Raw genomic sequence first — 23,159 nt, forward strand, 5'->3', positions numbered from 1 at the left:
ATAATATGAATTAGTCTGATCTTATAATTGAAATAATTATATCTTGAGCTTTCTGACCGAAATATTTAAATTCAAAATTAAGTTTTTTACTTGATATTGATTAATTAAAAACACTATTAAGCATAATTATGATTTATTAATTGCACAATTAATTCATTTTTTGAAGTAATTCATTAAAATTGGTTAAAAATTCTTACTTGTTGCCTCCTTGTGGTTCGACCCCTTGCTTGCTCTATATTCTACATTTACTGATTACAGGTATTTATAAATTTTATTGTATAAGTCTAAACATCAAATCAACGATATATTTACACACATTTTTAGGCTTGTCAACAATCTCAAGTGACTGTCGCTGCCACATCTGCCATCTCCGATGCCCCCGGATATCCATCTCTCGACGGGCCCACTCGCCATACTTGGCAGAAATAAGACTTCCCAATAGGGAGTGTGTGGTGCGCACGCGCCATACAATTTTCTTTTGAAGCATGTCCTGGACGTCTGAGAGGCGTCTGATCCCTTAACCCCCTCGCTCGTCGGCGGACATGCTTTCTCCCAAGAGACCCTATGATGGCGACGCTTGCCCTCGAGGTGGCCAGACCATAAGAAATGTGCGCATAGTTGGTGCACTGAGTGGAGGACTGTGAGAGATAGTGAGTGGACCGCAAGGTTATGCAGCGGGATACTCATGAGGACATGTCGAATAAGTTGGATACGTCCTCTAGGAGAGAGAAAATGAAGTTTCCATCCCTCAAGTTTCTTTCTCAATTTGGCCTGAAGGGCATCAAAGTAACGAGCTCTAGCGCGTCCAAGAAAGATAGGACATCCAAGATAGTCGAAAGGGAGGCATCCTCTTGAGTAACGGGTAGAGTGTTGGATTATTTGAGAGCGCTTTGTAGTGGTGGAAGCGATCGACTGAAGACCTCTTCCATCAATATAAAAAGGGTGGGTGAGATAGGATCACCTTGCCGTAGACCTCTCATGGCCGCAAAGAAGTCAGTGGAATTTCCATCCACCAAGAGAGAGAAATGATTCTCTTGAATGCATGCATTGATCAGATTGATGGACGCATCGGTGAACCCAAAGCGCCTTAACACTTGGGTAAGAAAATTTCACTCGACTTGATTGAAGGCCTTCTCCATATCTAGTTTGATGATGACTTTTGAGCCCCGAATATGAGCGTCTAGTGACCGGGATATCTCGTGAACTAGCATGATATTGTCATGGATCTGTCGACCCCTAACAAAACCACATTGTTCGGGCGAGATAAGTCTATTGAGGAAGTGCCCTAGTCAATTTTTAATGATCTTGGATGCAACTTTGTAGCATACATTACAAAGACTAATGGGGCGAAAGTCTCGAAAGGAAATTGGAGTGTGCACTTTTGAAATGAGCGCCATAAAAGTGGATTTCCAACTTTGTAGGAAGATTTTACGCATAAACACCTCCTTGATAGCAAGCACCAAGTCAGTGCCTACGATATCCCAGAATGTAGTATAGAATTCTGTGAAAAATCCATTCGGTCCTGGGGCCTTGTTCCTACCCAAGGAAAAGACATCCTCCTTCATCTCTGCTCGAGTAGGAAGGGCTGTGAGAAGTGCACTATCTTGGTCGGTCACCAAGTGAGGGATAGAGGCAAGGATGTCCTCACTCACAAAGTTGGTTGTGAGGAGAGGAGCGAGTGATAATACTCCACTCCTGCAGCTGCTAGTTGGGTGGGGTCTTGACTATACGTCTCTAATAGTGTTGTATAATTAGGACGCGCTCTATGATGGATCAAAGCGTGAAAGAAACGTGTGTTTCTATCACCTTCTCATAGCCATTGGACACGCGAGTTCTGGAGATAGAAAATCTCCTGGTGCCGCATAGCGTCCTCAAGCTGCTTTCTAAGGTGAAGTTGGCACTCTCCCACGTCGTCCGTCCAACCATCTTGCAACTATCGTTCAATAGCAGCTAGGTCCCGCTTGAGTGCTTCGACTAGTGCGTGTACGTCTCCAAAGACATGTCGGCTCCACCATTTAAGGTGAGACTTGAGATTCCTCAATCTGTAACTAAAGTTCTCCATAGGTGATGTAGAGATCGTTCCATGCCAATGGCTTCGTACATAACGATGGAAGTCAGTTTGCTCCAACCACATGGCTTGGAATCGGAATGGAGGGCAGCAGACTCGGTTGCTAGAGTCTGGGAGAAGGAGGATCAGCGAGTTGTCCGAGTAATATTACAGTAGGATCTCAATCGTGATGGTGCAATGCATTAGTGTGGTATTATTAGTAAAACAACAATTGAGCCATTCGTACATACGTGCATCCGCCTGACATTCATTACACCAGGTCCATTGCTCACCTATGGTAGTCAGCTCCACTAGTGACATCTGATGGATAAAGTCATTAAACGTTTGTATAGATCGTGACCGAGGTGGGCGGCCCCCCTGGCCCTCTATAACTACCCGTATGAAGTTGAAATCCCCAACTATAAACCAAGGGAGATCAACAAGTCGTGAGTGGGAATGGGCATGTAAGGCGAGTTCCTCCTAGAGGACCTCTTGCTCTAGTTGTCTATTTGGTACGTAAACGACTGTAATCGAGTAAGGCTTCCGGGAGTACGGTACGTCAAAGGTGACATAGCAGGTCCCTTCAGCAAGTAGCACCAACGAATAATCTCGCTTCCAAAGAAGCCAGAGCTTATTCGAGGACTGGCAATGAACATGATCCATTCCGAGTTTCCTCGCTATAGATTGGGAATGATCCGATGTTGTCATTGGTTCGATAAGCCCAAATATCCCTAAGTTGTACTTTTTTAATTAGTGAGAGGAGATGTGACTCGATTAGAGGATTACCAATCCCTCTACAATTCCAAACAAGACTTGGAATCGTAAAACTACCAGCTCACGTGACGGAACTTGATCAGGTGTTGTATATGCGACGTGTATGGGAGGCACCCGAACGATGTCCCGGAGGGGGATAAGCATCCACGTGTGAATACTCAAAGAGAGAGACATCGTTCTCCTCATCTCCTGTGGAAGCCCGACCACTAGTACCTCCAGAAGTGTCCTCCGAACTAGTGAGTGAAGCCTGACGATTAGTCAAGCATTCCGCATGCTCAAAAGGGATATGTGATGGGTGGAGGTCGGGCATGGAGGAGAGTATATCAGGTGGGGGAGGATTGTGGCTAGGGTGGGGCGGTAAGCTAGGGATGGGGATGGGTGGTGAGCGAGAGGGGGGGGGGATGAGCGAGGTATAGGGAAGAGTGGGTCTGAGGGGGAAGGGCGAGGAGGGCAGTGTGCAGGAGCGAGGGGTGGGATAGTGAAGGAGGGAAGGGATGGAGGTGAAGCCGGTGGAGGGGAGCGGGGCACTACGGGAGACGTAGGGGAAGGATGGGAAGATGTAGGTGGAGGTGAACGAGATGGAGGAGAGCAAGGTGGTGGGGATGATGAAGATGAGAGGCGAGAGGGTGTAGAACGGGGGGGCGATAAGGAATGGGGGACTAGTGAGGGACCGGTGGGTGTATGGCCGAAAGTACTGGGGAGACTCGAATGACTCTGCCCAACCTCCACGTAGTCTCTCTCAGGGCATTCTAGATCTAAGAGAGAAAAGGTATTGGAGGTACTAGTGGGTGCTTGTACCTCCTTACCCTTGCTTGGCCGAATGCTGATAGGGGGAATATCCGAGGGACGGGGTAGGGTTTGTGGGCGCTTGTCAGCCCCCTTATTCACCCATTCTGACCTTGAAGTTGTATGCTTAGCCGAGAAAGTTTTGGCCGACATAGAGTCCCTAGGTAGGAGGGGGGTAGTAGTAGGCGCACCATGCAGTGCGTGGGCGGGGCGTGTACTCGGAGTCGATCTCTGGGTGGGGCGACGCCCTTGAGAGGTAGACTTTGCTTCTATGATGAAGTCGTTATAAGGCAAAGCCGGGAGGTACTCCTCTGAGGGGGTCGAGGTAGTCTGTGATGCCCGTTAGCGACACGTATGAAGTGTGTGACCTAGAAGGATACAATACGTACAGAACTGCGGAAGGTTCTCATACTATAGGCTGTCGAATGAGCTCATCCCCATTACGAATGAGGATCATGCGGTGGATGGGCTCTAATAGGTCTATCTCCACATATACCCTCGCATATCTAGGGCGGTTGAATAGATGTACATCTTTGTCAAGACGTATAAATATTTCAACCGCACTAGCTAGGGACTCTAGAGCAGGTGGCGTGAAGAGATGTGGCCGGAGCCCTGGGAAACTGATCCATACCAGTACAGAATGAGGCCAATGTGTCCATCGACAAGTATGCATCGTGGAACCACTAATTGTCCATGTGGTACGGCTCCAAGCTTTCCTGAAGTCCGCTTCTTGTTGGAAGCGAATAAAGACACTCCGATGGTTACGTGCTCCAATAACCACCGATCCGATGAAGTTCCCTGTCGCTAAATATATCCTCATAATGTCGTCAATAAGGGGGCGTTTCTTCGCGAATCACCCTATCAAGGTGTACGTGAATGGTGCAGCCATTCGAAGACCTCCCCCTTGGAGAAGACAACGACTCTCACCCCTCTAAGTCAATGTAACCCCGCTTTGGGGTTGTGTCATCATAAAGTGGAGGAAGTGTGATCTTGGGGAGGGGTTGAGTGATAGCTGTGTGCGTAGTCCTCGCCACTTTCGCCGCCCAGGTCGTCGATGGTGGTCGCACAGAGGATTGCCCAACAATTGCATCTCCACGCTCTTTCGGTTCTCGCTGATCCTCCATGCCTAGTCCGAGTGGTGCGATGTGATCTAAAGTAGGAGGGACAACTTCGATGGAAGATGTCAATCCCACTTTTCTAGTGTCAGTCAATACCTCTCGTGCTGGCCCATCGATGCCAGTCCGGTCAGCACATGGGAGAGAGGTGGCAAAATACCCGAGTCAGGTCGGCTAGGGTCGTCCAAATGTCCCAAGTATAAATGCCCTAGGTCGTCTAGGTGTATTCGATTCGGGTTGACCGAGTTGACCTGGCCGACAAGATCACAGGTGACTGTGTTGACCGATTCAACTTGGTCAACCTGGTCAGGGTCGACCATGTCAGCCTAGTAAACACGGTCAGGGACGACTGAGTCAACCATATCAGGGTTGACCGAGTCAACCTGGTCAATATGATCAAGGTTGACCAAGTCAGTATGGTCAACCCAGTCAGAGTTTACTGAATCAACTTGGTCAACACGATCAAGGTTGACTAAGTCAACCTGATCAACATTGTTAGAGTTGACCAAATCACTTTGGTCAACACAGTTAGGGTTGACTAGTCGACCTGGTCGGCACGGTCAAGGTTGACCAAATCAACCTGGTAAACACAGTCATAATTGACCAAAGCACTTTGGTCAACTTGATTCGGGTTGACCGAGTTAACCTAGTCAACTCGATCAGGGTTGACCAAGTGGTCATGATCAGCTCCGCTAGGGTTGAACCAGTCAACCTGATCGATCCGGTCAAGATTGAGTGAGTCAACCTGGTCGACCCAGTAAGCATTGGCCGGGTCAACCTGGTCGACTCGGTCAAGGTTGACCAGGTTGACTCGGTTGTTGTCGACCAGGTCAACTCGGTTAGAAATGACCAAGTCAATCAGGTCGACACGTCCGGGGTTGAGCAAGTTGACCAGGTCAACTCAGCCAGTATTGACCGAGTCAACCTGGTTGACTCGGTCAGAGTTGACCGAGTCGACTCGTTTGTTGTCGACCGGGTCGACTCCCTTGGAAGCTATCGAGTCGACCTAGTCGACTCGGCCATTCGCGACCCGGTCGATTCGATCGGTATTAGCCGAGTCGACCAGGCCGATTCGGCCTCTACCGACCGGTTCGACTCGTGATGAGTCGTCCGAGTCGACTAGCTCGACTCAGAATGACTTAGCCAGGTTGTATTGACCACACGATGCCACGTCAGCCGTGTAGGTGGACCGGCGTGGAAAGGTCTTCTTGGAAGGATCTTGACCGTCCAAATGATGGTCTAGATGAGAATCTAGCGAGGGTGTGGAATGGTCAAAAAGTGTGGGCGGTTGAGAAAGTGAGCTTATCGGTAACGCATTTAATGCATTTTCGGCGCCGTTATGAGTTCTGTCTTCGTGGGATGAGGTGCTGGATCTGACGATTGCGATTGAATCTATCGGATGATAAGCATCAATCGTGTCCGTCGGATCTCACATTAATTGAGCCCCTGTCATTTATTGCCAACGACTAAATTTTTTGAACCGTCGCCAGGTCTACCAGAAGTCCATCTTCTGGACCGTTGCAATCGCGACACGTGTGCTTCGCGACAGTCCAGATGGACTCTGGGGCACCTGCTCAGCAGCATTTAATGCTGCCGAGATTCCGTTTTTGGTTTCTTTTTTACTTTTTCCTTTTTTCATTTTTTGATATTCAAAGGGCTGTCGGATGTGTCCATGCTGGCAGATCCGACGCCGTGGACGGTCCCGAAGGCTGACGTGGACTGAAAAGGGTTCACTATGGTATTAGGGACCCTACTTCGGTATCCACATGGGCGGCCAGGCCCAGCTGGCCCGCTGACGTGGTAGCCACGTCGTGTGGACGCCCATGTGACTCTGCAGACGCATTGGATTGCGGGCTGCGAGTTAACTTACACGGCGACACAGATTTTAGAAGCTAAAATTGTGATCAAAATGGAGAATTCATAACAAACAATTTATAAGAGATGATGCGTCTCGTCGAGACGAGCAGATAGGGTATAAATTTGATATAGTTAGCGCATTAGAATCATGAGATATATGGAAAGTAAAATTCGGATATAAAAACTTACCTCTTGGTTTCAAAAGCCTCCAATCCTAGCTATAGGATTCCGTTGATGGACTTCTTGTAGTCGATTCCTATAGATTAAGGCTTTTCTGAATCCAATGGAACAAAAATCACTTCGATTTGATCACTCTAGCAAAAGGTATGACAAAATCGCCGATTTCGGAGGAGGGAGATGGGGAGTTGATACGGTCCGCTATTACAACTGATCTTTGTTCACTTAATTCTCTCTAGTTTTAAATTAAAAGCGTTAATTAGATATCGATTACCATCTATTAAGCAAGTTGCCAAATTTATTTCAATTTTATAAATAAAATAAGTTTTTAAAAACTTCGATTTCCAAGCTTCATTAAAAGATAAAATTGAATCCATCGATGCAAGGTCTCTTGATTAGAAAATAAATTAATTTATTTTAAAAAAGAATTAATAGGTTTAATGTTTAAAAATGCATAAGTTATGACACTGAGAGGAAGTACTCAGGTTTCGACCTTGAGAGGAATAACTCAGGTTTCGAGCGGACAAACAACCAACTAGTAACAGATAAACTTACCGTATTCTCCCGTAATGAGAACATTTACACGGGCTAGAAGGGAGACCCTTGACAGAAACAGCCGACGCAATAAAATCAAGGGACGGTATTTATGTCTAAAACTTTATAAACTAGAAGACAGCAAAAGGACCGGTCTACAGTATTCGGTATCTGGGAGACCATCTAAGGTCCCCCACTTGGCTTCGGGAAAAAAAAGAAGCAAGATTTACAAGTAGTGGCTGAGTCAAGGCTGACCGAGCCGCAGCATGTATTTCAAGCCTTGAGTCGCGAGATCGGTAGTTGCTGCAACTTTCTTCTTCAGAAAGGATGACGAGGGCAAAGGAAGGGATCCCGGCGGTGGAGAACGAAGAAACATCAAGTTAGCGTAAGCGACAGACACCTTCTCTGGATCCGAAACCGACAAATCACAAGTCGAGATGTCTCCCAAAGCCCTAGTCCGCCCATTCTTTCTCGAAGCGCGATTCAAAGATCGGCAAGAGTCCTCCGCTGTAACTTCACCGCGATCTTTTCCCGGTTGATGATTTGAAGAAACATCATTCAATGAAGAACTAAGATCCTTCGAAGCCGTGGACTGCGTCGATTTCAGATCTTCCCCGCGCTTCAGTAAAATCACCTCCTCCATGATTAGGTTCTTCACCGGCGTTTTTGTCACCGTTGAACGATGAACTTCGCAATTCCTCTTCCTGAAGTCGCGATCGCCGTGCGTAGATGAAGAACAGCCGTTCTGAGACAATTCAACGGCGTTTCTCTTGGAGTAGTCGCCCCCTCGCCGACCAACCCTCGCCATGGCCGATTCTCAAGCTGACAAATTCTGAACGAACAGGGAGGCATATATACTGTGGCGGTCGGAGGGACCCAATGACAAAATTACCCCTCTGAAGACCTCGAGACCGCCCCCGTCTGTTCAACGGCATTTTCGCACTTTCGGTGATATTAACCGCTAACATTTAGGCGGTAATTTCAACATGATATGTAGTTTAGAAACAGTACACGTCAGCCTTACGTGGCACGCTAGATAGAAAGAAATGACAAAAGTGCCCCTCTTGAAGGAGGGTAGTGTCATCTTTTCCTTGTTTACCTGTTAAGTTGGTTCTAGAAGTAAATAATGTTTTGGGTTGTTCTGTCATTTTAGTTAATTCCCTTCAACAATATTACACGTCAGCATTACGTGGCATGCATGCTAGAGGCAGGAAAACTTGGACAAGTCATTTCCAGTATGAAAAAGTGATGTAATATGAGGAGGTGCCGGGATCGTCGGCTCGCATTACAACACAATAACAGTGACGTTATACCAAAGTGGTAGTTATGAGAACATGATGATATTTGAGAAAAAACTTTAGTGAGCAATCAGATATGCCGTCGGACCAAGTGAACAACCCATTAAATCCTCGAAGGAGGAAAAGAATCAAGATAGACTCTCAATGACCCTCAAGACCACTAAAATACCTAAGACGTAAGAAGTGTTTGAAGGCTTGAAATTGTTCACACTTTTATGTCAGGAAATTTAATCTTTTATCACAATGAAAACCCTACCGCTCTACAAGCGGTGGCTATCCTATTCAATCAGTTTCAAATATTTCGGCAGAGGAAATGATAGTGGAAGACGACACTGCAGGACGTAATAATACTGAATTAAGAAGGGAGAATGAGGTAGAACCTGACAGGAGTCAACTGGTGGATCATTAGTGATAGAGAACGTGCAAGTAGAGCACAATACGTGGTCCGCAGCAAGAATCTTTGGTGGCCACGACGTCAATGCATCATCTTCGGACGTCAATGCACCATCTTCGGACGCGCCGTCACCGTCATTCGAGACGCCTCGCATCCTGACTCGTCGCCAACATCAACTGGCGAACCGCCTTGATAACGACCAAGTCAACGCACCAGAATCAGACGCGTCGGCATCAGATGCATCTCCACTTACACACGACACATCTCGCATCATGACACGTCGTCAACACCAGAGCCAGAACTGCCCTTTGACGTGACACGATAACACGTCATCTACTTTATTTTATTTCTCGTATTTTTTCTTTCCTGCAAGGCCTATATGTAGGCCAATGTTGCAAGAAACATTTGGTGAATCTATTTTCAAGAATTGAAGTTTTTCTTTTAAGAAGATTTGCCCTAGCCTTCTCCCTTCTCTGATTGTTGCTGCCGCCGCTGTCACTGCCGCCACCGCCAGAGAAACCCCTTGTCCGCTGCTTCGAGTGATCACTCATCTGCGCCGGTTGCCCGCGTAGGCCGCCCCGCCAACCGCCCGTGCGAGCCCTCTCTCGTGCAGGCCACCCGTGTGATCGCATGCGCCAACTGTCCACATAGGCCACCAGCACATCGACCGCCGCCCACATCGGCAGCAGCCCACACAGATCCGCCCGTGCGCAGGCCGCCGCCTACGCAGGCTGCCGCATGCGCCAGCCCAGGTGCACGCTGGCCGCCACCCACGCTGGCAGCCCGCTCGCGCGTAGGCCATAGCCCACGCAAGCAGCTGCTCGCGCGCAGGCCATCACCTCACACAAGCCGCACATTGATAACATGCATTTTTAGTGCCTTATATTATTATATTTATGCGTCTTTATGCATTAAATTACTCATATTCGCATGTTATCAAGCTTAAAATGATTAAATCTATTTTTAGAACAAATTTCTGAATTTTCTATATTTTAGGATTTTTCTAATAGTATATTCTAAAAGAATATAATTTTTTGAGAAAGAATATGATTTTTCTGGAATTTTTGGATATTAAATTTGGAAAGATATGATTTTTCTGATTCAAAAAATATATTTATACGTATTTTTTGGGCTTTTATTTGATTTAATATGAAATTTTAAGTATTTTGGTTTTTTTATGGCATAGTGTGACGTGGCGTGCGGATGCGCCGCCACATCAGCATTGAGAAAGAGATTTTTTCTTTATTTTTTGTCCTTTTGACATGTACATGTGGCACGGAATATGAAAAGTTGCGGAATACGAAAAGCCACGGAATACGAAAAGCCATGGAATATGAAAAGCCACGGAATACAAAAAGGCATGGAATATGAAAAGCCACGGAATACAAAAAGCCACAGAATACCAAGTGCTTTGACTTCTTAACAGGCACAAACTGATGACACTGATGAAGAGAGAGAAGAAATTAAAGGCAAGGATTGCTTCAACTTCCAACGGCCATAACTTTTCATCTTCCCCTCCTCTTTCTCTCCATACCCTCTAATCTATAAATAGAGGCCTGGATCATTGTAAAAACCATCTTGAACTTGCTTCCCACTTTTGTGGGCTGATTGAAAGAGAGTGAGTTTTGAGATCCATCAAGAGTGTTCTTGGTGTCTTTGGTGTGTGGGGGGGACAAAAGAGGAGAGGGGAGCTTACCGCACTGCAAATCGCCGTGACCTGGCGGAACGTAAGGATCTAAGGTAAGTGTCTTCGCCTTACGTTGTTTCTCTCCCAACATCATCGTTATCATAGTTATAGTTTTTTTATCAACGTTTCACTTATCACTTCACTCACTTACGTCCCCACTCTCTCATCTCTCCATCCTTGCCATCGTACCATTCCATATCCAACCACTATCCTCGTTCATACCATAGTTCATTATCGTGTCCGTCACAATCACTTACTCTTTTATTTAAGTTAAATTAACATATAAATTAAGTACTTCTTAATCGATATCACTCGCTCATATCCTTGAATTGTGTTTTTGTTGATTGCTCATTGATCATCACTAGTTTAAGAAAGTAATTCCTTAATCATCGTTCCCTGTGGAGACGATCCGTACTCATCACTAACTACGTATTTTCAAGTACGGTCAAATATATTTTATTGAATAATCTCAATCACCAACGACAAATTTTAACCCTAAAATTGAGATTATCACCCATCCGCGCGTAGGCCTCAATCTGCACAGGCCGCTGTCAACGCACCTCGTGCCCACACGAACGCTATAGTCAGCATCTGGCTTCAGATCATTCATTTTGCAGGCGCACGCCCCATTTACCGTTTAGGTTTCGGGGTGCTTCCCCGAACCCTGCAACAGGGCGACTCCCCCCTTTACCCTGCGCCAACTGACCGCACAGTTGGATCCATGACACTTTGTCGAAGTGCACGTCAAACGTCCCACCAATGACGCGTCAAGAATTTCCCACAGCCTCTTCACGCACTATCTAGTGCCGAGGTACTTCTACACTCTTTGGTGTCCGTGTTCTTCTTCCAGTGTTCTTCGAGTGTTCATCCACCGCCGTCGGATTTGATTGGATTTTGAATCTTCAAGCGATTAGTTGAATAGGTCTTTGAATCTTCTCGTGATCGCCATTCAGATTTATTGAACGTGTTGCTTTGTTTTCATTGCGGTGATTGTAAGACATTACTCCCGCCCTCGACAAGGAAAGGGGCTGCAGCATCATTGTTTTCACCGGATATAAATCTTCGAATTCGATTGTGTGATTTGTGGTCTGTTTTATCCCATCGCTCCATTAGTCATCCTGGTATCCGGTTCCCATTGTCATCCAGTCCCCGTCTCCTCTAGCCACCTTGCATCACCCCGTCATCACCTAGTCATCCTGCATCAATCTTGGTAGTGGCAGGCACAGCGTGCGTCAGGGGCGCAGGCAAGGAGGCGCGCAGACGAGGTCGCGGTGCCTGGCGGGGTGCGGCATGCGCCAGGGCATGGCACGCGGCGAGTAGCGGTGAGTCGGGGGGGGCGGTGCGCGACTGGGTGCACCACGCGGAAGGCGCGCAGTGCGTGGCGCCATGGCATGCGGTGCAGCGGCGCACTGCGTGCAGTGGGCGCGGTGCACAGTAGCGGACGAAGAAACGGTGCGCACGGGCAGCGGTGGCTGCAGACTAGGGCGGCGCACAGGCAGGCCATGGTGCGTGGCGGATGCGGCACGCGATGGAACGCAACGGATGTCGGCGGTCACGGCGCACAGATGGCGGCGTGCGCGGGGCGGCGGCGGTGGCGACGATCGGGATTCCTTCAAGATTCAACCCAAAGGTCTATTCTTGATGATTCTTGGGCGAGAACTGTCAAGAACTCAGATTTCTTGAATTGAGGTTCTTCCAAGAAAGCTGGGAATGGAGGAGACTGGTCTGCGGCGAGGCGATCCACGAAGTGATCTCAAGGTGGTGCGAAGATGACGACAAAGGCTCACATTCTCCACTCTCTAGAAATCTAACTGCTATCTAATTCTCTCTAAGACAACAAGAAGGAAACTTTGAACCTTTCAAATTTCAAAATCCTACCTCACTTGGGCATGACATCCCCTTATATAGGGAGGATGAGTGCCAAGCGGACGATACTAGGGGGAAGAACCGTCACGAGACGAAGTCCCCCTAGACAAGCATTACAACGAGAAGACAAAGATTGACGGAAAAGGCCCAACATGTAATGGCCCAGTCCGATTGTCCGACAAAGTGAAAAATACAACCAAAACAATATAGAAAACTAATGGGAAATTTCAAGCCGAATACTTGAAGTCGGGGTTGCAAGCATCGGTGCGAGCGGCTCGGTGCGGTTGGACCCGTTCTGTTCCGGTGTTGACGCGTTGGTCCCCATCAAAAAGGTTAACGGATGCACAACAAGTATAAAAGGTTATTGGATCCATAACAGCTGATGTGTGTTGATATTTTGTTATTTTTAATGACTCAAGATTATTGCATGGGAATGAATCAGTGAATTTTCTAGAATTTTTAGGATTTTTCTGAGATTTATTTAAAGAGGAAATGTATTTATTTCAATAAATATTTATAATAGAAAAAGAAGTATTTTTATTTTTTTCGAACTTTCAAGGGCCTTTTTTCGAACTTTCGTTGCAAAAAGACGCTGAAAACAGCTCTTGGTCGCCACGGCAGGCGTAAAGATCAAATTTCAAATTCTATAGGCTTTTATTGCAATTATGTTTTAATGTTTAGAAAAAAACGGAGAGAGAATGCGCGAAGGGCATATACACGAATATTTTGAGGGCGGCGTCCACATGCAAATTTTAATTTTATAAAGGGTTTCATTGAAAAAAAAAGCAAGGAGTCTCTTTTCGTGTTGACGTGGCACTCTCGTGGCCGTCAGATGATGATCGGATGGGGCGTGAAGAGAGAGAGGCTGCGGGAGGTAAGTTCACCGCCTGTGCGGTGCATGCGATGCGCACGCACGGGCAGTGACGTGGTGCATTATCAATGGGAGTTCTAGCGCCCAAACGCACGCAAAGGTGCGTATTGCTATGTATACAAATTCTGTTTTTTGAATTTTCCTTTTTTTTTCTTTGTTTTCGCCAGGGGTACGTGGCGTGACGAGAGAGCATCCGCCCAAGGGAGTTGAATCGGCGCACCCAATAGGAGGGCGACACCTCAGCCTGCGGTTCAGAAAAATAAATTGATTAATAAATGAATTAATCCAATGGTTAACATTGGTTTAACTTCATTTATTAATAACTTTTGATCCAGAAGTCCGATTGAGATGATTGGTTTATGGATTTGTTCGTCTTGACCCCCTCTTTCTATCTGTACAGTTGGATCATCAAGATCAAGCTTGTATTGATAGATATAGATTAATCACTCCTTAGGGGTAGAATGGTAATTTATTACATTTTACCTAGGTATAAAAGCCGAATTTCGAGAGGAGGGGGTCATTCTTGATGGTTCTCTATCACAGCTGCAAGACAGAGAGGAGCCCCAGCCTGGATCAACCCTTTTGGTACTTTTTCCCTTCATTGTATTTGAACTTTGATGCATTTTGAATGAAATTGGTTAAGTTGTTTGTTTCTTCTTCTCGATTCTAATCTGAACTTCTAAATCGCTTGGCTTGAGCGGCATGTACAAGCCCTGATTAGGATTGAGAGAAGAAATTGAGGGATTTACCCAGGCATTCAGTTGCATTACCAAAGAAAAACTATAAAAAAATTTAGTTTTAATTCTTAGGAGATTGAATTACCCATTTCAGTTCTGAATTACCAAACTTGCAAAAACAAACCAAACTCAATTTAAAAATTCCCTTTTAACCTCTCTAATTGACCTCTTGGATCCTTTCATTAGGATCAAAGAAGCCAACTTAGAGTCCATAATTCTTCTACTCATCTCACTTCTTCTACCCCCCTTTCTAAATTCTCATCTAATTAGGGTGACTTGATCCTCATTGAAGATTAAATTCACTCTGATTAGGATTAAACACCAAAAAGATCATCAAATTGAATTTCTTACTCGCTTCCCTTGGACGACACTTGTACTTATCACTGTACACCTTAAGTAGAGTTTTTTTATAAATTTTATTGCTTAAGCCAAAATTCACAACGACAAGGGCTCAAAATTCATAATTTTTACCCCTATTTTTGGCTTATCACCTACCATTTTGATTTAACAATAATTAATTCAAGCGCAAATAAATCTCTGAAAATTCATAAAATTAACAGAAATTTAGGGAAAAATTAGAAATCACTTGAAAACATTATTTTCATGTAAATATATGATAGCAAACCATTTTAACCTCCTTAACTGCATAAATTTGTGCTAAATGGCTTGAAATAAAGACCAAAATTCAGTAATTCATCCCCATACTAATACATCTCGAAATTAAATATTAAACCTGCCTTTTTCATTTAAGAATAATTAATTCAAGCTCAAATAAATCCCTTAACATTCATAACATTAACAGATATTTAGGAAAAAATCAGAAATCACTTGAAAACAATATTTTTATGTAAATCTTTGATAGCATACCATTTAAATTTCGTTAAATGCAAGTATTTGTGATAAGTTGCTTGAAATAAAGACCGAAATACAGTAAATTCAGTAATTCAACCCCATACTAATAAATCTCAAAATTAAATATTAGACCTGCTTTTTTCATTCCAAAATAATTATTTCAGGGTCAAATAAATCCCTTAAAATTCATAAAATTAACTGAAATTTAGGGAAGAATCAGAAATCACTTGAATACATTATTTTTATGTAAATATATGATAGCGAACCATTTTAATCTCGTTAAATGCATAAGGTTGTGCTAAATTGCTTGAAATAAAGACCGAAATTCAGTAATTCATCCCCATACTAATAAATCTTGTAAATAAATATTAAACCTGATTTTTTCATTTAAAAATAATTATTTCAAGCTCAAATAAATCGCTTAAAATTCATAAATGAACAGAAATTTAGGGAAAAATCAGAAATCACTTGAAAACATTATTTTCATGTAAATATATGATACCATATCATTTAAATCTTGTTAAATAGAGAAATTTGTGCTAATTTGCTTGAAATAAAGATCATAATTCATTAATTCATCCCCATACTAATAAGTGTCGAAATTAAATATTAAACCTACCATTTTGATTTAAAAATAATTATTTCGAGCTCATATAAATCCCTTAAAATTCATAAAACAAACAGAAATTGAGGGGAAAACCAGAAATCACTTGAAAACATTATCTTCATGTAAATATATGATAGCAAACCATTTTAATCTCGTTAAATGCATAAAATTGTGCTTAATTTCTTGAAATAAAGACCGGAATTCAGTAATTCATCCCCATACTAATAAATCTCGAAATGAAATATTAAACCTGCTTTTTTCATTCCAAAATAATTATTTCAGGGTCAAATAAATCCCTTAAAATTCATAAAATTAACTGAAATTTAGAGAAGAATCAGAAATCACTTGAATACATTATTTTTATGTAAATATATGATAGCGAACCATTTTAATCTCGTTAAATGCATAAGGTTGTGCTAAATTGCTTGAAATAAAGACCGAAATTCAGTAATTCATCCCCATACTAATAAATCTTGTAAATAAATATTAAACCTGATTTTTTCATTTAAAAATAATTATTTCAAGCTCAAATAAATCGCTTAAAATTCATAAATGAACAGAAATTTAGGGAAAAATCAGAAATCACTTGAAAACATTATTTTCATGTAAATATATGATACCATATCATTTAAATCTTGTTAAATAGAGAAATTTGTGCTAATTTGCTTGAAATAAAGATCATAATTCATTAATTCATCCCCATACTAATAAGTGTCGAAATTAAATATTAAACCTACCATTTTGATTTAAAAAGAATTATTTCGAGCTCATATAAATCCCTTAAAATTCATAAAACAAACAGAAATTGAGGGGAAAACCAGGAATCACTTGAAAACATTATCTTCATGTAAATATATGATAGCAAACCATTTTAATCTCGTTAAATGCATAAAATTGTGCTTAATTTCTTGAAATAAAGACCGGAATTCAGTAATTCATCCCCATACTAATAAATCTCGAAATGAAATATTAAACCTGCTTTTTTCATTCCAAAATAATTATTTCAGGGTCAAATAAATCCCTTAAAATTCATAAAATTAACTGAAATTTAGGGAAGAATCAGAAATCACTTGAATACATTATTTTTATGTAAATATATGATAGCAAACCATTTTAATCTCGTTAAATGCATAAGGTTGTGCTAAATTGCTTGAAATAAAGACCGAAATTCAGTAATTCATCCCCATCCTAAGAAATCTCGTAAATAAATATTAAACCTGATTTTTTCATTTAAAAATAATTATTTCAAGCTCAAATAAATCGCTTAAAATTCATAAATGAACAGAAATTTAGGGAAAAATCAGAAATCACTTGAAAACATTATTTTCATGTAAATATATGATACCATATCATTTAAATCTTGTTAAATAGAGAAATTTGTGCTAATTTGCTTGAAATAAAGATCATAATTCATTAATTCATCCCCATACTAATAAGTGTCGAAATTAAATATTAAACCTACCATTTTGATTTAAAAATAATTATTTTGAGCTCATATAAATCCCTTAAAATTCATAAAACAAACAGAAATTGAGGGGAAAACCAGGAATCACTTGAAAACATTATCTTCATGTAAATATATGATAGCAAACCATTTTAATCTCGTTAAATGCATAAAATTGTGCTTAATTTCTTGAAATAAAGACCGGAATTCAGTAATTCATCCCCATACTAATAAATCTCGAAATGAAATATTAAACCTGCTTTTTTCATTCCAAAATAATTATTTCAGGGTCAAATAAATCCCTTAAAATTCATAAAATTAACTGAAATTTGGGGAAGAATCAGAAATCACTTGAATACATTATTTTTATGTAAATATATGATAGCAAACTATTTTAATCTCGTTAAATGCATAAGGTTGTGCTAAATTGCTTGAAATAAAGACCGAAATTCAGTAATTCATCCCCATGCTAATAAATCTCGTAAATAAATATTAAACCTGATTTTTTCATTTAAAAATAATTATTTCAAGCTCAAATAAATCGCTTAAAATTCATAAATGAACAGAAATTTAGGGAAAAATCAGAAATCACTTGAAAACATTATTTTCATGTAAATATATGATACCATATCATTTAAATCTTGTTAAATAGAGAAATTTGTGCTAATTTTCTTGAAATAAAGATCATAATTCATTAATTCATCCCCATACTAATAAATGACGAAATTAAATATTAAACCTACCATTTTGATTTAAAAATAATTATTTTGAGCTCATATAAATCCCTTAAAATTCATAAAACAAACAGAAATTGAGGGGAAAACCAGGAATCACTTGAAAACATTATCTTCATGTAAATATATGATAGCAAACCATTTTAATCTCGTTAAATGCATAAAATTGTGCTTAATTTCTTGAAATAAAGACCGGAATTCAGTAATTCATCCCCATACTAATAAATCTCGAAATGAAATATTAAACCTGCTTTTTTCATTCCAAAATAATTATTTCAGGGTCAAATAAATCCCTTAAAATTCATAAAATTAACTGAAATTTAGGGAAGAATCAGAAATCACTTGAATACATTATTTTTATGTAAATATATGATAGCAAACCATTTTAATCTCGTTAAATGCATAAGGTTGTGCTAAATTGCTTGAAATAAAGACCGAAATTCTGTAATTCATCCCCATACTAATAAATCTCGAAATTAAAAATTAAACCTGCTTTTTTCATTTAAGAATAATTATTTCAAGCTGAAATAAATCCCTTAAACTTCATAAAATGAACAGAAATTTAGGGAAAAAGTAGAAATAACTTGAAAACATTATTTTCATGTAAATATATGATAGCAAACCATTTTAAGTTCGTTAAATGCATAAATTTGTGCTAAATGGCGTGAATAAAGACCATAATTCCTTAATTCATCCCCAAAATAAAAAATCTCGAAATTAAATATTAAACCTGCTTTTTTCATTTAAGAATAATTAATTCAAACGCAAATAAATCACTTAAAATTCATAAAATTAACAGAAATTTAGGGAAAAATCAGAAATCACTTGAAAACATTATTTTCATGTAAATATATGATAGTAAACCATTTTAATCTCGTTAAATGCATAACTTTATGCTAAATTGCTTGAAATAAAGACCAAAATTCAGTAATTCATCCCCATACTAATAAATCTCGAAATTAAATATTAAACCTGCTTTTTTCATTCCAAAATAATTATTTCAGGGTCAAATAAATCCCTTAAAATTCCTAAAATTAACAGAAATTTAGGGGAAAAGTCAGAAATCACTTGAAAACATTATTTTCATGTAAATATATGATAGCAAACCATTTTAATCTCGCTAAATGCATAACATTGTGAAAAATCGCTGGAAATAAAGGCCGGAATTCAGTAATTCATCCCCATACTAATACATCTCGAAATTAAATATTAAACCTACTTTTTTGACTTAAGAATAATTATTTAAAGCTCAAATAAATCCCTTTCAATTCATAAAATGAACAGAAATTTAGGGAAAAATCAGAAATCACTTGAAAACATTATTTTCATGTTAATATATGATAGCAAACCATTTTAATCTCTTTACATGCATAAAATTGTGCAAAATTGCTTGAAATAAAGACTGAAATTCAGTATTTCATCCCCATACTAATAAATGTTTAAATTAAATGTTACACCTACCATTTTGATTTAACAATAATTAATTCAAGTTAATAAAAATCCCTCAAAATTCATAAAATTCTCTAAAATTTAGGGAAAAATCAGAAATCACTTGAAAACATTATTTTCATGTAAATATATGATAGCAAACCATTTTAATCTCGTTAACTGCATAAATTTGTGCTAAATGTCTTGAAATAAAGACCGGAATTCAGTAATTCATCACCATACTAATACATCTCGAAATTAAATATTAAACCTGCCTTTTTCATTTAAGAATAATTAATCCCTTAACATTCATAAAATTAATAGAAATTTACCTAAAAATCAGAAATCACTTGAAAACATTATTTTCATGTTAATATATGAGAGCAAACCATTTTAATCTCTTTAGATGCATAAAATTGTGCAAAATTGCTTGAAATAAAGACTGAAATTCAGTTATTTATCCGCATACTAATAAATGTCGAAATTAAATGTTACACCTACCATTTTGATTTAACAATAATTAATTCAAGCGCAAATAAATCTTTTAAAATTCATAAAATTAACAGAAATTGAGGGTAAAATTAGAAATCAGTTGAAAACATTATTTCATGTAAATATATGATAGCATACCATTTTAATCTCGTTAAATGCATAAGGTTGTGCTAAATTTCTTGAAATAAAGACGGAAATTCAGTAATTAATCCCCATACTAATTAATCTCGTAATTAAATATTAAACCTGCTTTATTCATTTAAAAATAATTATTTCAAACTCAAATAAATCTCTTAATACTCATAAAATTAACGGGAATTTATGGAAAAATCCGAAATCACTTGAAAACATTATTTCATGTAAATATATGATAGCTAACCGTTTTATTCTCGTTAAATGCATAAATTGGTGCTAATTGCTTGAAATAAAGACCAAAATTCAGTAATTCATTCCCATAGTAATAAATCTCGAAATTAAATATTTAACCTGCTTTTTTGATTTAAAAATAATTATTTCAAGCCCAAATAAATCCCTAAAAAATTTATAAAATGAATTGAAATTTAGGGAAGAATCAGAAATCACTTGAATACATTATATTTATGTAAATCTATGATAGCAAACCATTTTAATCTCGTTAAATGCGTAAGGTTGTGCTAAATTGCTTGAAATAAAGACAAAAATTCAGTAATTCATTCCCATAGTAATAAATCTCGAAATTAAATATTATAACTGCTTTTTTCATTTATAAATAATTATTTCAAGCTCATATAAATCCCTTAAAATTCATAAAATTAAGAGAAATTGAGGGGAAAATCAGAAATCACTTGAGAACATTATCTTCATGTAAATATATGATATCAAACCATTTTAATCTCGTTAAATGCATAATATTGTGCTTAATGGCTTGAAATAAAGGTCGGAATTCAGTAATTCATCCCCATACTAATAAATCTCGAAATTAAATATTAAACCTGCTTTTCTCATTTAAAAATAATTACCTCAAGCTCAAATAAATCCCTCAAAATTCATAAAATTAACTGAAATTGAGGAAAGAATCAGAAATCACTTGAATACATTATTTTTATGTAAATATATGATAGCAAACCATTTTAATCTCGTTAAATGCATAAGGTTGTGCTAAATTGGTTCAAATAAAGACCGAATATCAGTAATTCATCCCCATACTTATAAATGTTAAAATTAAATATTAAACCTGATTTTTTCATTTAAAAATAATTATTTCAAGCTCAATTAAATCGCTTAAAATTCATAAATGAACAGAAACTTAGGGAAAAATCAGAAATCACTTGAAAATATAATTTTCATGTAAATATATGATTGCAAACCGTTTTAAGCTCTTTAAATGCATAAATTTGTGCTAAGTTGCTTGAAATAAAGACTGAAATTCAGTAATTCATCCTCATACTAATAATCTCGAAACTAAATATTAAACCTACCATTTTGATTTAAAAGTAATTATTTCAAGCTCATATAAATCCCTTAAAATTCAAAAAATTAACAGAAATTTAATGCAAAAACATAAATCACTTGAAAACATTATCTTGAGGTAAATATATGATAGCATACCATTTTAATCTCGTTACATGCATAAGACGGTGCTAAATTGCTTGAAATAAAGACCGAACTGCAGTAATCCATCCCCATGCAAATAAATCTCGAAATTAAATATTACACCTGCTTTTTCATTTAACAATAATTATTTCAAGCTCAAGTAAATCGCTTAAAGTTCATAAAACTAACAGAAATTTAGGGGAAACCGAAAAATCACTTGAAAACATTATTTTCATGTAAATATATGATAGCAAACCTTTTTAATCTTTTTACATGCATAAACTTGTGCTAAATACTTCAAATTAAGACCGAAATTCAGTAATTCATCCCCATACTAATAAATCTCCAACTTAAATATTAAACCTGTCTTTTTCATTTACGACTAATGTTTTTAAGCTCAAATAAATCCCTTAAAATTCATAAAATGAACAGAAATTAAGGGAAACATCAGAAATCACTTGAAAACATTATTTTAATGTACATATATGATAGCATACCATTGTAATCTCGTTAAATGTAGAAATTTGTGCTAAATTGGTTGAAATAAAGACCGAAATTCAGTAATTCATCCCCATACTAATAAATCTGAAAATTAAATATTAAACGTGCTTTTTTCATTCAAAAACAATTATTTCAAGCTCAAATAAATCCCTTAAAATTCATAAAATGAACAGAAATTCTGGGAAAAATAAGAAATCACTTGAAAACATGCTTTTCATGTAAATATATGATAGCAAACCATTTTAAGCTCTTTAAATGCATAAATTTGTGCTAAGTTGCTTGAAATTAAGACTGAAATTCAGTAATTCATCCCTATAGTAATAAATTTCGAAATTTAAATATTAAACCTGCTTTTTTCATTTAAAAATAATTATTTCAAGCTCAAATAAATCCATTAAAATTCATAAAAGTAACAGAAATTTAGGGCAAAATCAGAAATTACTTGAAAACATTATTTTGATGTAAATATATGATAGGAAACCATTTTAAGCTCGTTAAATGCATAAATGTGTGCTAAATTACTTAAAATAAAGCTCAAAATTCAATCCCCATACTAATAAATCTCAAAATTAAATATTAAAGCTGCTTTTTTCATTTAAGAATAATTACTTCAAGCTGAAATAAATCCCTTAAACTTCATAAAAAAACAGAAATTTAGGGAAAAATTAGAAATCACTTGGAAACATTATTTTCATGTAAATATATGATAGCAAACCATTTTAAGTTCGTTAAATGCATAAATTTGTGCTAAATGGCATGAATAAAGACCAAAATTTTTTAATTCATCCCCAAAATAAAAAATCTCGAAATTAAATATTAAACCTCCTTTTTTCATTTAAGAATAATTAATTCAAACGCAAATAAATCTCTTAAAATTCATAAAATTAACAGAAATTTAGGGAAAAATCAGAAATCACTTGAAAACATTATTTTCATGTAAATATATGATAGTAAACCATTTTAATCTCGTTAAATGCATAACTTTATGCTAAATTGCTTGAAATAAAGACCGAAATTCAGTAATTCATCCCCATACTAATAAATCTCGAAATGAAATATTAAACCTGCTTTTTTCATTCCAAAATAATTATTTCAGGGTCAAATAAATCCCTTAAAATTCATAAAATTAACAGAAATTTAGAGGAAAACTCAGAAATCACTTGAAAACATTATTTTCATGTAAATATATGATAGCAAACCATTTTAATCTCGTTCAATGCATAACATTGTGAAAAATTGCTTGAAATAAAGGCCTGAATTCAGTAATTCATCCCCATACTAATAAATCTTGAAATTAAATATTAAACCTGCTTTTTTTATTTAAAAATAGTTACCTCAAGCTCAAATAAATCCCTCAAAATTCATAAAATTAACTGAAATTTTGGG

The sequence above is a fragment of the Wolffia australiana genome, chromosome 11 (genome assembly GCF_029677425.1).
Source record: "Wolffia australiana isolate 7733 chromosome 11, ASM2967742v1".
Lineage (NCBI taxonomy): Eukaryota > Viridiplantae > Streptophyta > Magnoliopsida > Alismatales > Araceae > Wolffia > Wolffia australiana.